Source organism: Artemia sp. Qi Xiang Cuo, chromosome 15, assembly GCF_049724085.1.
Source record: "Artemia sp. Qi Xiang Cuo chromosome 15, ASM4972408v1, whole genome shotgun sequence".
NCBI lineage: Eukaryota > Metazoa > Arthropoda > Branchiopoda > Anostraca > Artemiidae > Artemia > Artemia sp. Qi Xiang Cuo.
In genome coordinates this window covers 34,159,313-34,176,734 of record NC_142808.1, presented here as the reverse complement: position 1 = coordinate 34,176,734, position 17,422 = coordinate 34,159,313, and the positions used below count along the sequence as shown (strand labels likewise).

Below are 17,422 nucleotides of genomic sequence, written 5' to 3'. Positions count from 1 at the left end.
GCAAGATAAAAAATTAGATTTATTCAACAACCAACAATTAAACAAAATATTTAAGCACTAAAAGGAACTATATTATTTACCCCTCGCAATCCTATATGACCAATAATGCAGAGAGCAAGAAAAAAGAAGAAGAAAAAAAGAAACGCGCATACATTAAAAAGGAAAATAACGAAGAACCCCCCCCCCCTCCCATTGATTACCTGCCGATAAACAAGCCAGAAAAAAGTGCCATACGCAATAAATAATATAAAAGTACATTTTTAATGTGTCCAAGAGATATTTTTAGCTAATATGGGCCTAGTATTTTAGGTATCATGTGAGGCGGCTGGGGGATTGAAGTCTGATCTGACTGATGGACTGAATGGAATTCGAATGTTGCCAGAATTACGAAGATGGTATGTTGAATGATCAGACACAGGAGATGGACTAGCTCTGAGGGTTGCTGAGACATCTCTATGTACGTAGTTGAAGAAAAATAAAAGACAAACATGAAAAATCATATTCCACATCTCAGGGATTACTTCTAACAATGAACCCGGATATTCTGTTTTGAGTAAACGAGCTTAGTTTTATAAGAATTTGGATATATCGTCCTCACTTTGAAGTTATTTGTAAATATGCTTTGATATCTAGGTTTTCAAATGGTTTCTACTAATATTTGCACTAAATAATGTAAATACAGTTTACACATGAGTGCATAATTTGCAAAATTAAAGTCGATTTAATAAAATTAGGCAAGGGTCCCAGCATCCAGCTTCAGACCCTCGAGTTATACAGACCGAAGTGCTTCAATTTTCGGATTCAGACGCATGATTGAACGCTATGCGTGTTGACTTTTTACAATCTTTTGACTATTTAGAACCATTCCAAAATTATCTCTGAATAATCCGAGTCGAAAAATGTATAATACATTTATGCTTACGAAGCTGGGGGATGGGGCCGCCTGTAGTACGTATCCGTGGTGAAGTCATGCCGATCGTGATTTTTTTTGGCGATGGGGGTTGGGATGGGAAAGGGCCGAAAGCCCCCTCTGCGAGTAGCGGTGCTATCTATAAGGGATAGTAGTACTACCCCTATCTATTATTTACTTCTTTTGATAACGCTGGGTTGCTGCACTTTTTTACTGGGTTGCAATTTGTTCTCATGAGAGAAAATTGCGCCTTGCGACAGGAAGGAAGAAACCCGCTCCAAATTCTATCTCGTGTTAAAGCTCGAGTGAAGAAAAGCCACGTTGCAATCTTTATCAATCAGATTGGCCCTATTATAACCTTCGCTGTCAAAACCAAACGTCAGCATGTATATTTTTGGCCTTTTAAAATTGTATTCTGCTATCAATAGTACTTCATGGTTGGTGAAGTCTAAGAACCTTTCAGACGTCTACGTCTCTAAATTTATTTGCCTCGATCCACAGATCAGTGCCTTCTAGTATTTGTCCTCTATCGCAATGCAATAGCTTGAAACTTGTTTTTAGGATACGTATTCGGTTTTTGGGTACCTAGCAGCTCAGTCAGTTCAAAATTCAATTACACTTCCAAAAAATGAGTGCTGAGGAGTCTGGTGCCCAGGCCGCATTATAGTCACACTTGTCGCTAAAACCGAAATTACGGACAACTATAGTGTATCAAGGAGGCACACTTGTGCCTCTTTAAAGAGGCGACCCACCACAATGTTGAGCGATTTCCGGTCCTAGCGGTCGCAGAGAGACGGCGGTGATCACATTTTGCAGCCTAAGCTCAAACTAAGAAACATGCGAAATTTCATCCCCCTCCGACTTTATCTTCATGGGGGAAAGTGGGCCGGAAGTTTCGACCCTCTCACCACAGCCCCCCTTTAACGTTGTCCGATCGGGCTAAAATTTAAAGGATAAGCTTTCCTAGGGCCTGGGAGCTTATCCTCAAAATTTCAGCTCAATCCGAACACTCCTGTTTTGCAAAAGCCAAATATAGCCACTTAATGTTCATCAAGTTATTTTTTTTTATCAGCCACGCCTACAGGCCACAGTTGGCAACGGATCCGGGTGAATGAGGACTCATTCGAACCGGAATTCGACCTGTTAGGGCTTTTTGGTATTTTCAGACCAAAAAATTATCCCCCGAATTTACATTTACGAAAAACCTCGTTTTCCCATAAGAGCCCATGTTAATTTTTGAAATTTCTAAAAGCATAGTATTTCATTATTAAATTAGATAAAAATAGTCCTCTTAACCTGACAAGACCGACTGCAAGCTTCCAAAATTTCCAGCTCTTTCCCAGAAGTTTTTTGTCAAAAAACGAAAATCTTACTTTGTATTTGCTTGCGTCGAAAATAGATTGCAGAGACTAAAAATAATTTAACAAGAGTCTCTGATGGTACAGTGGTCACTATTCCTGTCTGTCATGCGGAAGACCCGGGTTCGATTCCCCGTCAGAGTAAATTTCTTATATATTGAATTTAAAGTAGTATCTCTTAAATTATCTCTTAAATTGATGAAGCCTTGGCTATTTCTAATGATAAGGGGTACACCCAATGGGCCAGGGAAGCCATAGAAATTAAAAAACATATGTTTGCTAACCTTTCCATAATTAGGGACACGGGTAATTTAAATATTGACCCAATTTATGATAACCTTCTAAAGAGTGAATCAATTGTCAATAAGGGAGTAAAGATTTTAAATAATCACCAGGGGACTATTTTACCTGTTAGACCAAAAGGATTTGCTTCAGTAATAGCTAACAAAAGGATTATTTTGCAACTGAATAATTAAAGTAATTTACAGTTTTTTTATTTTTCCTCAGTTAATCTGGTGTCCTCACTTAATTAAACATTTATTCGCATATTTTCCCAACGTGTTGCTTTGTTGACCGATTGTACATTTTTTTTTTTTTTTTTTTTTGGTGGGTGGTTTTTTTGGTTTTTGGTTTTTGTTGTTTTTGTTTTTTTTTTGTCTTTCGTGCTTAAGACGCCTTGTTTTTCTAAAGGCGAAATATCCGCGTTGTTTTGTTTCTGTTGTTTTTCTTTTCTCTCCACTGGCCACAGTCTCGTTTGTTTGTTGTTTTTTTTTAGAGATTTTTCTCTTTGTTGGTTTTTTAACTCTTTAGAAAACGTAGTTTTTTTCAAATAATATTATATACGCCGTTCGTAATTTCTTAAGTTGAACATAATTCAACTATCAAGCATAAAATTTCTTATTTTTACCAATCAGAGTCAAGAGCCAAGGCATAATTTTCTTAAACTAGAAAAAAGTGGAAGCTTTCAACAGTAGTTTTTCTGAATGAAACATTAGTCTGACAAAAGATGAGATGTAGTATTGGTAGAGAATAGTTTGGAAGAAGTTAGCGTCGGTACAAGCTTTGAAATAACTAAAAGGGGTATCACAGATTGACTCAGCCAGGACAATAATTATCCTTGCAATCGTATGTATAAGGATCTTCAGTCCAGTTCGGAAGGAGGCAGAGAAAAGAAACTTATTTTGGTGAATCTTTATCTATTGTCAGCATTTATCTATTGTCAGAGACATGTTTATCTTAAGGATGTAGAGCACACCGGCCATGATCGTGACAATATACTACCCGACATAGTATTTTGCACTATTTACCAAAACAAAGCTACATTATAGTCGGGTTTAAATTGTTGGGGTAGGACAACGGTCCCCACGAAATGCTTGAAAAACGCATCTAAAATTGGAAGGTGTACTAAATATACTTATGTGTAGCGATGTACACCATATATCTGTATACTCTGAAGTCGAAATTTTCTCAGGAAATGTAATTTGATTTTAAACGTAGAAGTGTGTCAGCATTCCTAAGACTACTTCTTGAAACTTTATAATTCCCTGCGTAATTTTTAGTGCTACTTTTCTGCTCCAATGTGGTTTTCGCATATCAACGAAGACAATTTAGAAATTATTTCATAGCTGACATTCAACTCTATCCATCCTTTGATCTACATTTTAAAATTTGGTACACAAGGCCATTTAGACTGAAAATTGATTGAAAATAAAACAATTTCCCTATTTTATAAGGAAGTTTGGAATCTTTTCCAAGAAAAAGTCCAAGTAATATGGTGAATGGATAGATCTGAAACTAAGAAATCTAATGAAAGAAGTATTTTGTCCTTTTAGTGCAGGGCACAGCTGGAGGATCACAAAATTGCTTGTCAGAGGGAATACATACCTTAATTCTTCAAAACAATTTTACAGGACTTCCTTGTGAATTTCTGACAAGTAATTCAGTTTTTACTTCTTTTTTTTGTAGTTTTTCTGGGCTGGGCTCTAAACTTCTCAAAATGTTTAAGACATACAACTTTTTGTTCATTTTTTCTTAGAAAACTTCAAGAAAGTTCTAAAAGCCTATTTTTAAATGTTTGAAGGTGTTTGATAATCATGGACTAGTGGGGTAGGGAAGGAGGAAAAGGAATCTTCACTGTTGAAACTCAAAAGGTGTTAGACTAATGTGTAAAACTGAGATTTTTACCTCGCCCTCCTCTGCTACTACTACTACTACTAAAAACACTACAGCACCAGGACACCTAAGGCCAACAGCTACACACGTTCTTCTTCCATCCCAATATATTCAAACCCTCCCTCTTTACATCCTCCCAGGTAATTCAATAGGCGTCTTAAAATATTTCTAAAGCAATTTATAAATTATGCATAATAGGTTGTTTATCATATCCTATTTGGCTCCCAAGACTATAGAATTAGGTTTTCTTCAACGTGTTAAATCCTGTTATATCACCCATAGAAACTGTTGTAAAATACAACGTTTGATGTCAAAATCAGTTTTGTCTACCTTAAGCACAGTTTATAGACAGTAAGCTTATCGCAGATCATTTCTGGTCTTCGTTCTCGGTGCGAACAAAAAGCTCCTCCCACTTATTTCTGCATTAGCGGATTAGTTTGTTTTCGTCAATCACTGAGAAATGGTTACCAAGTGCATTATTCGTAATTGCGAAAGCAGAAAAAAACTTGGTGAGCCAGCCAAGTGGAGTGCAAAGACCTGAATTGGGAAACTGGCTGCGAGGACTTCCCCCTTGAACAGTTTATAAGATTTTTTTTGCGCACACGTGCATATTACGAAGTAAAATGTAAGAGTCGGGAAATCGAGAGACGTACATATTAAGGAAAATAAACTAGTATGTAATTATTTTAATTTTAGTAGTTTAAATATTCAATTATCTGTTATTTTGAGTAAAGAGGTAAAATTTTTTAAAACTTGTGTTTGATTATCTCCTTAATAAGCTCCTCAGTACTACAGATAATAAAAATAAAGCCAATATCAATAAACAGATATGAAAAGTGGAAGTGACTATATTTAATTTAGCTGCAAGTCTACATTCATGCCCACCACGTAATTTCCCTTTGAGAAAAAAATTATAAAACTTTTAAAACTGAAATATCAATGCGAAGCACCAAACATCATAATCAAATGTCATCGCTTTATGGCATTGTTCAAAAGTTTGTTTTAATTTGTTCAAAATCGTTCATTGTTCATTGTTCATTGAACAATGCACAATCGTGCATTGTTCAAAATCGCTTTATGGCATTGTTCATTGGACCGCTGATGGCAGATCAAATGAGAGGAGCTGTTTGTACGCGCCGATATAAATATATATATATATATATATATATATATATATATATATATATATATATATATATATATATATATATATATATATTTATATCGGCGCGTACAAACAGCTCCTCTCATTTGATCTGCCATCAGCGGTCCAATTACCCTGGAACACGTATTTTGGCAGAAACTTTCTCAAAATGCCTTTGAAACCAACTTGAGACTTCGAAGAGTATTTTTGATTCCTAAAAACATCTAATAATAACATTGCACTACTAAATACCGGTTTTCATGTATGTATTGGAATAAATTAATTTAAAATTAGTTTCTTCAAAATTAGTGTTCCAACGTTGAAGCCAAGTTCGCGTCCAAGAGAAATCTGACTTGTCTACCCGTGAAAAGATCTGACTTCGCTTATGTTTATATCTTCAAAAACGTTCTCCGGAGCACTCGCACCCCGGCCCGGGTTTTTATAATGGGTGAGATAGAGACGATCATACTGCTAATTATATAAACTGTGATCTTAAGCCTCAGCGTTCCTAATACACTATTGGTTATTAACTGAACTTAAAAACAACTGACTCATTTTTTGCTTTTTCTATACTGTTATAAAACGCATGTTAAGTAAAAACAGTGACGTTTATTCTCAAATATGTGGGGGGGGGGGGTAAATGTATTTTTTAAATTTAGGGAGGTTACTTTTTTTCCGATTTTCTCAATGAAAGCACGACATTTTTGAATATTATAATAAAAGGCAGTTTTAGAATCTAGGGAAGTAAATTTGTGATGCCAGTGGTAGCCTACTGCAGCTTTGCTAAACTGAATCCGCTCGCTTGCTTACTCCAATCTGAATCCTTTGTTCAGTTTTCTGTCAAATTTATGCAAAATAAATTATTCCTCCTTTTCTCGATGGCAAAAATTGATGCCTTTCAAAATTTTTAGATTTTGTATAAGGATTGCTGCATTTTATTAATTTGATTAGTTTCTAAACAACTCAAATACTGGTAATACAATAGCAAAAATGTTAAGAAGTATTTGCCGCTGCAAAAGTTCCAAGTTTACTCAGAATTCATAACCACAGAGATCCTAGTCCATGCTAATGGTATTCCTCGATATTGCCCCCCAAGTGCTTCATAATGATTTTTTTTTATTTATTAATCTGAGTCATGATATTACGAAAGCCGTACCCTGTTTAAAACAATATCAAAATTCAACACTTTATTTACTTTAAATATAAAAAGAAAAGATCACACTTCTGGTAGAAAATTCACAAATTCTGCTCATGGGCAGCTTTCATTGTGCTCTTTGAGAGACATCGCCAGCTTTGTTCTGTGCTTCTTCGGCCGTTCCCTATAAGAAAAAATAGAAAATTAGTCGTAATCGGGTAACCTTAGCAACTACTTCTGCAAAAAAGGTTGTCAAAACTAAACCAACTGAGGCTAATGTGTTTCCCATCCTAAACTTTTTAACTCTGTTGCTTTCGTAGCTTGTTACCCAAGGGTTTTAGTAGTTCCTCATTGTCTTTATCCCAATAAGCTAGTTCCCGCCAATTGGGTATGAAAAAATTCCAGTTGGCTTGTAAAATTTACAAGAAAAAAAATTATAAGACTTATATCAAAATTCTTGTGCCCCCGTAATATTTAAATTTTGGTATTCAAAATTTCGTGTGTATTCACCTGAAGGAAGCTTAAAAGTTCATTAACTTGGTATTTTTTGGGTCGTCCTCTAGGCATATTTCATACTAATGAAAAATACAGTCTGAATACAACACCTTTTATACAATGGATAACGTCATTGCAACACTATCATGTCTCTTTTGCTCTTTAGATGCATTTGAATGTGGCGTCATTCACATTAAAGTTTTTTTTTTTAAATTAATGCTCTACGTTATAGTCATCCTGAGGGTGCACATCCTGCTCATGAACCACCAAAATATTGCCATATTCCACTGGTGGGGCCTTTGCCCCACGTTGGGAATCACGAGTCTAGTTTATTTAGTCAAACTAGTTCCAAGACTTACAGTCAAGCAGCTTAACCCAGTGTATTGTGAGCACCTTTGCTTTTGCGTCTAATGATAGTCAAACAGTTCGTGGTGAGGAACTGTAAGTAAGGAGCGACCCGGCTCAATAGTAACCGAAACTCTAAAAAACGATATTTTGATACCAATAGATACATCAAAAGAATCATTTTTATGCTGATTCCAAATATATAAATTTCATCAAGTTTAGTGTTAACCATCAAAAGTTACGCGCCTGAAAAAATTTGCCTTATTTTCGAAAAAAGGGGGAAACACCCCTTAAAAATCATAAAATCTTAATGAAAATCACACCATCAGATTCAGCGTATCATAGAACCCTACTATAGAAGTTTTAAGCTGCTATCTACAACAATGTGGAATTTTGTATTTTTTGCAGAAGAAAGATCACGGATGCGTGTTTGATGTTTTTTTGTTTTTTCATGGCTGATCGTATGGAACCAGTAGTCCTAGAATATCGCGGGAGAGCTCATTCGAACGGAAATCAAAAGTTTAGTGCCCTGTTTAAGTGACCAAAAAGATGGAGGTCAATTAGGCCCCCTCCCACGCTCATTTTTCCCCCAGTCATCCGATCAAAATTTTTAGATAGCTATTTTGTTCAGCATGTTTGAAAAATACAAAAACTGTCATTGAGGATGACTTAATCCCCCACAGTTCCCGAGGGAAGGTCTGCAAGTTATGAACTTTACCCAATGTTTACATATAGTATTGGTTATTGGGAAGTATACAGAAGTTTTCAGGTAGATTTTTTCTGGTAGTTGGGGAGTCGGAGGTTACGTGGGAGGATCTTTCTATGGAGGAAGTTTTCATGGGGGAAGGGACATTGCTATGAAGGGGGCGCCGGATTTCCCAGTATTATTAAAAAAACGATCAGAAATTAAAAAACAAAAAAACAAAAAAAAATTTCAACTGAAAGTAAGGAGCAACATCAAAATTTAAAACGAACAGAAATTAATTGCGTATATGATGAAACAACGCGAAATATGATTCAAGATTCAAATAAGTGCCTTATAATCAAGAATTCCTAGTCTTTGACTCAAAAAGTAAGTTTCTGCCTGAATAGCTGATAAAATAGTGTTTAATATGACTTCACTATGTTTTACAACCAAGCCAAACAAGAAACAATCAGAAATATGATTCATGATTCAAATACGGGCCTTATAATCAAGGACTAGGGGAGAACCCCATAATATACGTAATAAAAATATACGAATATAGAAGTTCGTTACGTAAGTTAATTCGTAAGTTACGTCAGATCAATATTTCAAGAAAGCCATTTAACCAAAGAAAAAAGTAAAATTAATATGCAAATTTTGTCTTAATTATTCATGTACGGTGAGCCAATATCAAAGCTGCATTAATTTTAAAACGTTTAGAAATTAAATAAAAAAATAAGTTTTTTCAACTGTAAGTAAGGAGCGACATTAAAACTTAAAACAAACAGAAATTATTCCGCATATGAAAGGGGCTGTCCTCTCCTCAACGCCTCGCTCTTTACGCTTAAGTTTGACTTTCTCACAACTCTTATTTTTTAAAACAAAAAGAAACTTTAGCGTAAAGAGCGAGGCGTTGAGGAGGGGACAGTCCCTTTTATATACGGAATAGCTGTTCGTTTTAAGTTTTATGTCGCTCCTTACTTTCATTTAAAAAAAATTTTTTTTATTTAATATAAGAAAGAGCTGCGCAAAAATCATGAACCCATTATTGTTGTCTACTACTGTACAGATGCAGTGTAAAGTGGAACGACATAGGAGAAAAAGCAGGAGTAGAACAACGCAAAAACAAGAAGTGCAAGTTATGATCTTTCGCTTAAGGTGACACTTTCAAATTTTAAAGCGATGCTTCCATTCAGAGCCTTAAATTTAATCTTGCAGAAGTGCATCCAGGATTTTTGTTCGGGGGGGGGGGTTACAATTTTTTTTTAGAGGGGGGGGGGAGGTTACCCAAAAAACCTCAAAAAACGCATACAAAATTTGTTTTTGTCCATTTTTGTTACGTTTTTACGAGTCAAACAAACATTTCGGGGGGGGGGCAAAACGGGTAGCCCCCCCCCTGGATACGGCCTTGTAATCTTGTTTTAAATTTTACTTTAAAATTTGAGGTTCTTAGTTGTTAGTTTTTCCGTCTAAGTGTAAAGTAAACTGATATTGATTAGCTAGAGATCAAAATGCGAAACAAATGCTTCGAAAAATAAAACAAAAACCAAGGTGGTTTTGATCTAGTATCGCATTTGTTCAGTAGCATGTGTCCCAATCTATCTATAGCCGAAAAAAAAAAAATCTGGAGTGCTAATTAGTAAGGCTCGAACTGTGACAAACAATGTATACTATCACTGCCATTAAGAACTTAATTTCCCAAAGTTCAAGCTCAGGACTAAAATCCCTGGATATTGTGGAAAATTCCCAGGATTGGCAACCCAGGTCTATACTAGGATAGGAAACGTTTAAGTTGCGGTGTAACCTTTCTAATTTAGATAAATTACTGTAAACCTGCACTAACTCATTTAGAAAATTTTGTGCTTATAAGATTTGTTTTGCATGGTCTATGCCTAAAGAAACTGCTGATACGCAATGTTTCTCAGATACTAGAACATTTACCACCAATTAGAGCTAGTTTCCTCCAATTGGAGTTTCAACCTATAAAACTATTGGTTGTCCGCCAATTCAACCAATAAAACTATTAAAATTACCAGATCTTGGGCAAATATACTCACCATTTGGTGGCAGAAGTTGAGCATTTTTACCAGAGGCTCGACTTTTTCACTTATACGTAACTGTTCTATGACAGGACAGGCAAAAGCACAAAATTCTCAGAGAATGTCTTATTAGCAAAGGATTGGGTTTGAAATAATCCCACGCCTTCAGCATCACAGAAGGCTAGAGTGAAGCTTGTAAATTTAAGACATGTACTTGATCAATCTATTTTTAGGCAAGTAGAAGTAAAATAAGACCTCCACCTCTGAGTTAAATTTTAAAAAATGGGAATGTATTCGAATTAATCTACTGTAATGTTAAAAAAAAGTTTCGGTTATTTTTTTTAAGGTGGTAACTTCTCGATGTAAATTATAAGGAGTCTTCACCTACATAATATTGCCTTGATTTCTACTATATTCTACTACGCATAAAAGACAATAGTTCTCTGTTGGCTAATCAATCTGCTCAGATTTTAAATCTTTTTGACAAAAAGCGATTTCTTGAGAAATCCAGGGATTCTGATCCGAGGACTACACATTTTTATTGTGGTTTTTTGTTTGTTTTTCAGAAAATGAAAGTTCAATCTGCCTCAACGAGTGTTCTAAGGACTTAAATAGTATTATTAGACCTGTTCTGTGTCGTATTGGGTAGACAAATTTTAATTTAAGCACGTTTGACTGAGATCTCACGCAAAATGATTAGCCTGAGTAGATGATGTAAGATCTAAGAAGAAAGCTACCCCAACTTTAGATCCGACCACGGAAGCAGCGACTTTAGTTTTACCACTTGATATTTTAGATATTCTTTAAATAAAGACGAAAAAGATATTACCGATTTTTTCACATTTTTGTTTTTAGTAAACAGTAAATATTCGATGTCTCCTATCTGTTGCCGGGTTTTGAGCCCCCTACAGATCCAATTAGCAGAAGGGATTATTCACGTCGCTAATAATCAAAATAAAAGATTACAAGATGTCTTGCTTTAGGGAATTCTGACCTTTCCGTTAGTTGGCCACATGTAAGTTTCTCCCTGGAATCGGAATGGAAACCCCTTTGCCTGAAAAAAACTACATAAGCCTTGGAGCAAAATACTAAAGATAATTAGATACTGTTTTGCTTAATGGTACACACTAAAGGAGTCAAGTTTGGTTAATACTGATAAAAAAAAAGGGATGTATATATAATAGTTTAGAAACAAATTTGGGCTATATATTTGTACATTAGGGGTGGGGGTAAATCATAGCATATATTAAATACGTAACCTACCCTAACCTAGGTACCTCCCCCCCCTAAACCCCAAAAAACAAGTTTAAATATTGTAAATTCAATGAGAAACCACGCTCTTCGATCAATTTAGTTAACAATTACCCGCTTTACGAGTCTCCACTCTCCATCACTGCATTCATTTGACTGTCTATAGCCGTTGTGTACCATTAAGCAAAACAGTACCAATAATTACTTCCTACTACAAAGAATAATACTATGGTAGTAGTAATTAATTCCTTACTCAAATAAATTCAGCTGTCATTAATGCAGTAATTATTATACGTGAACTTTCATGATAATGAAAGGTAAGTGAAGAGCGGCTCTTGTAAGCTGAACCTTTGAAAATTAAGAGAATCTACTTTTGTCGACTTGGTGAAACTAATCTTTCCGACTTGGTGTCACAAAAAATTAGATTGTTTTTGAACAATGTAACATCCCAAAAAGGACTCCACCATCATATTCAACAAGTCTGAGGACGGAGTTGTGAATCCTTCATTCACAGAAATACAGAGTTTTATGCTTAATAATTTTTCTTTTTTCCCAGGTGATCGTATCGAAGCAATAAGCTGTTTAATTTTGGGAAGTGAAAAATTTAATTTCTAAATTTGGTTCTAAAGTTCTACCAAGTAACAAAAGAAATCGCAACACACTAAATTGTCGTTTACGCCCAGTTTGTGCCACGAAACAATTTTGACCTGTATAGGGTAAAAAAATTCTGGGTAAACCAGTTTAATCTAGAATGATCGAGAAAACTAGAACTTTCGAAGTTTTCAGGAAATATTGCCTCAGGTGCATAAGCAAATCTTTAAACACATAAGCAATTCACAGAAAAAAAACAAGAAAATTATTGGCATGCTGTGGCATGTTGGCAATGGCTATTGTTTCGTTTTATTAAAATATGTGAACCAATTTAAACTGAAAATGTTGTATTTAGTGTTACTATCGGTGAAGTTGGACTATCAACCTGTGGTTGTGAAGAAAGTCGCTATGTGAGACGATGTTTTTATTCTATTGTTTATACTGATAGAAATAAATGACGTGTGTGACGGCAACGTGTCCCAAGTCCATTCTTTCATTTTTTTTTAGATTCTACTATCAAAGATCTAAATTTCCTTACCCTTGACATTATTTGAAGTAGTTTCAAGGCTGTGCAGATTGGATCTAAATATTTTTTACGCAAAAACCGGGTAATCAACGTTTTTTTTTTTTTTTTTTACCAAGTTTTGAAGACAATTTGTTAATTTTATCATAAAGGTCAAATAAAGAATTCAAAAGATTTGAAATAAATCAACGTAAAAATGGCGATAATTTAAAATATGAATTTTTATTTTATCTGATATTTCCTAATTTCTGCATCTGAACAATCATAACCTCACCAAATATTCTATTTTTAAGCTCCATAACTGCCTATATTAGTAAATCTCAGTCAACCATTAATGTTCAGTTCTGAAAACAATGGTGCGACGCTATAGGACAGGTACCTGAATCCTGGAGCAAGTGAGTCTCGTTTGTTTCGATTAGAATGGGTTTTAAAAACCCATTCTAATCGATAGTTTTCATTAAAATGGGTAATTTTGGTCTATCTCAAAAGATTTCACAGCTAAGGGATCCATTTTCTTATTGGGGAGGGGAGGAATTGAAAAGTAAAATTTAATGTTGGAGAATGAGGTAAAATATTTTTGTTTTGCCTTTCCTTATAATAGAACATGCGCTAGATTTTTTTTCCTTTTCGTCTGACAGGTTAAGCTACTATTAAAATTATAAAAAGCTCAAAAATGTTCAAAATCCAGCAACAAAGATTGACGTGTGGTTGATATACTTTGGACCAACAAATTTAGTAGAATTCTAATTAGTCATCGAATTTTTCGAAATTAACCAGGTCAAAGGCAAGAAATAAGTTTAGTTATTCGCATTTTTGAAAAATCGGTAGCCAATTACAATATTACTAAACCAAATGGTGGCAATAAGCCAAATTGGACATCAGTGACTACAAAGAGAATAGCATTACCGATATTTTCTCGCCAGCTGACTGGGCAGATTCTTTTGCACTTTGTGCAGACTCTTTCGCTTTGTCAGTTCCTGAGCCCATCATATTCTTCGCCTGAAATAAAAAGTAATGAATCAGTATTTATTTAGCTGTCAAATTGTTTCACTTAAAACGAAAAATAAGCTAGGATTTTGGTTACCCTATGCACATCTTCTTTCCGAACTTTTAGACTGCTTTTTTCGCTCTTTTTTCTCAGACGACTGCACTATAAAAATTCTTGTAATAAGTTTGGTTTAATTTTTTTAAGTGATTGGTTATCAGCAATAAGGTTTATCTCCCTTTTTTTACTTCAGAGATGATCAAATACATTTTGGGAGGTGGCTGGGGGGATTAAACAAGAAAATGTCTGATTATCAGGAACTGTCGTTTTATGGACTTGAAGTATACGACACGTTTTGCACGTTTTACAGCAATAAATAAGACGATGGGCAATAAAGACAGGACAAAAGGTCTTAGCATTTGCCTACGCAATTTTTTACTCGGAGCATTTTGTCTTATTTGTTAATTTTCTTATTTAAATATTAAATTACATGGAGCTACAATGTACACAAGAGACAAGGAATAGTTTCTTATCCAGGCTTAGACGAGAAAGCCCTCCAATCCTTTCTGCCTGATTTGGGAGAAAACTTGGTACATTTGCTCCCGTCTGAAAAAAAATCTTGCTGACAATCTGGTCACAATTATCCCATTTTTGTTTTATAAATCTTAGAAAGATAAATCCCTTGTGAAATACTTAAAAACGTCAATCCCCTTCGACATTCCAACATCGCAACGTTTTCTGACAAAATTGGTGATGTTCATACCTCCGGCCCCCCCCCCCAGAACCACATTCTCGAGTGTACCTTTGAATACCCCATTTTGAATAGAAAAAAAGAAACTTACAGATTCCATGCCAGATCTTGCAGTATCTGCAGCCTTGTTTGCGGCATCACCGGCAGCATCTTTTGCACGTTGTGCTGCATCAGAAACGCTTTCGCCAGCTCTTTGGAATACATTTTTGTCGCTAAAATAAAGAAAACTATATAAAATCCTTCCAAATTATTTTAAACTCTTTAGTAGTAGTATATATCATATAAAATATGTTCTGAATAGTTACTTTTTCTCAAGATTAAAGAGAGGAATGAAGTTTAGCACAAACGGTCTTTTTGACATTTGGAAACATTTCCACAAAGCTGACTGAGAATTTTTACCATTTACAAAGCAAAGATAAGGAAAACAGCAAGCGACTTTTTTTCCACTTTATCAACACACGCCAGCTAGAAGATGGCCAAAGGGAAGCGTCGATTAATCCTTGAGACTATTTCACATGGCATTAAAGCAACGCCCGCTTAGAAGCTCGGAATTGTTATTTGTCCAAAAGGGCGTAAGATGGCAATTTCTATCCTATTTGTACCCTCTTATAAGCCTAATGAAGATGAAGGTGTTGTTTCTTCTAATCTTCATACATGAATTAAGACAACGGCAGATTGTTTTCGCATGAATCAATACATTCTTTTTACGGACTTACTAAAATATAGCATCTTTATGGCCCTTATTACACCAATTAAGACAGACCGGTAAAATTCTACTTTGGTTACTTTTACCTATCTTGGAAAGGGGTGAAGCTAGGAAAATGAAACTTTCAGGGATAGGTCTACAGGCTAAAATATGTCCTGGGAAGGTATTTTGAAGTACTTATCTCCTCTCCTTCTCCCTCTAGAGGATCCTGAAATTTGCCTACATGACAGGTAGACCTATTGAAATTTTGACAAAACAATATTTTACCTTAATTTTCAGTTATATGATTCTTTTTCTCGGGCTTTAGTTCTGAGAATACAATTCTGTTATTTGAGTAGTATTTTAAGCCATATCAATGTTTTTTTTTCAAAATTTAGGAAATGCATTTGCATATCTTTAAAACTCTATAAATCAGGATTGAGCAAAGTTGTGAAGCTGAAAACAATTTTGTTCGACTTCATTTTAAGCAGAAGATCCATATTACAAGGTTTCACTTTTATAACTGACAGATTTTTAAAGGTCATCAAAGGTCAGGACCCTCTAGAGGGAGACGGAGTAGAGGTAGGTACTTCAAAATACCTTCCCAGGACATAGGCTACTTTAGCCTGTAGATCTATCCCTGAAAGTTTCATTTTCCTAATCAAACTCCTTTCCAAGATAGCCAAAAGTAGCTAAAGTAGAATTTTACCAGACAGACCTTTAAACCATTCACCAAAATCTATAATTTTCAGGGAAATTAACCCTCGGAGAAATTAGCAGATGTTCTTAAGGCAAGAATTATTAGGCCTGTTTTTCGGTTAATCAAATCCACCAAGACCTTATATTTTAAGGTATGGTAAGGACTATTGTTTGAAAAGGAGCATAAAATAATGAATCAAATAGCGTACCATCTGGGGGGAGGGGTATGAATTGTCACAAAATCGACTTTAAAGAGCAGTTATTAATCTAAAAATACCTTTTTTTTCGCATGTCTCCTTTTGGAGAGCCGCTACACTACATATTTATCCCCAAAAAGTACAAGTTTTCAACAACAAAAACTAGAGTAAATTCAACTCGGAAACGGAAACTTTCACTGAAACTGAAGTTTTACTGAAGCTGCAGTATTTATCTACCCTATTGCTATTAAAATTACTTCATTTTTTGTTCTATAAGGATTTCGGGATGGGTGACTTAGGGGGAGGGTTAACTTCAAAAAACGAAAAATAACGCTGGGTTTCATATTGAACTTACAAAATTCCCCAGCATTTATCTTTAAAACAGGTAGAATTCTAGAATAATACCAATATAAGTACTAAAATTAGTTTTACCATGCAAATATATGACTTACCTCATTCTGTTTTAATTTTATTCCTTCGATGTTCTTTGTAACAAAGTTCAAACTAGAATGAAAAATCTCAGCTTTTCCAGCTATCATTATTTTTGTTTACCACCAACATATACTTAGCTGGCTTCCCAGAAAATCTTCTTCCCCTACAAGGGTGGATTTTTAACCCGCATTCCACTAATGATTAATCTTTTGACAGGCGGAAATTCCTGGCTGTAGCCAAATAACAAAGCTGGCTGTAAACAAAAACGATTCTATAATTTAAAAGGTTTGTCAAATAAAGGGGTTGTTGCAGTTCCCTGACCTGGATCAAGGTCAAATGAATCCATCATGTGGGCCAGGATCATGCGTAGCTGATCTATATATATTATGTCAAACAGTTTCACAAAGTCAGGCGAAGTAAAACTAAATGCAACAGCAAACTCAACCCTTGGTGGGTTTAGTTTTCATACCACGGTAAGATAAAGGTTTAAGAAAATAATTTGAAAATACAAAATCAGTGGCAAATGAAGAACAGTTGCTAAATGATGAAAGTGTACAGGTATAATAGGGTTGGACTAAGAAGTACGAGTAACTTCTTCCCGTGGACTTTGTCTGGTACCAACTGGAGCCGCCACTAGCCAGTGTTTGGCAGAAAACGCCACTTTCCCATGGCAAAATCTTTTTGGTTACTTTAAAAAACCTATAGAACTTTTATTGCTTTTCGAATAAGCCCTCTCCCGATCTTCCAGGAACATCGGTTTACCGCGTTCACACCTGAAAAGAAAAAAATTAAGATTCCACATTTTTCTAGATATTAGCTTGAAACCTTCACAATCCGGGTCTTTAATATGCTTAATCTATTCGTGTGATTTTTATCATGATCCTTTGCCGATTTGGGGGCGCTTCCTCCTTTTTTGGAAAATCAGGCAAATTTTCAAAGACTTGGAGTTAGAAGTGTAACATTAAACTTAATGAAATATATATTTTGCGAGTCAGCATAAAAAGTCAATTCTTTTGATGTATTGT

The 17,422-nt window shown here is 35.2% G+C and overlaps 1 long non-coding RNA gene across 1 annotated transcript; it reads right to left on the bottom strand.

Moving 5' to 3' along the window:
• Positions 1 to 6,756: 6,756 nt before the first annotated feature.
• Positions 6,757 to 16,565, bottom strand: LOC148943597 (uncharacterized). The gene is made up of 4 exons (XR_016142925.1): positions 16,418 to 16,565; positions 14,476 to 14,596; positions 13,555 to 13,647; positions 6,757 to 6,903 (listed from the first exon to the last, which is right to left on the bottom strand). It is a non-coding gene; the product is annotated as an uncharacterized LOC148943597 (long non-coding RNA).
• Positions 16,566 to 17,422: the final 857 nt, after the last annotated feature.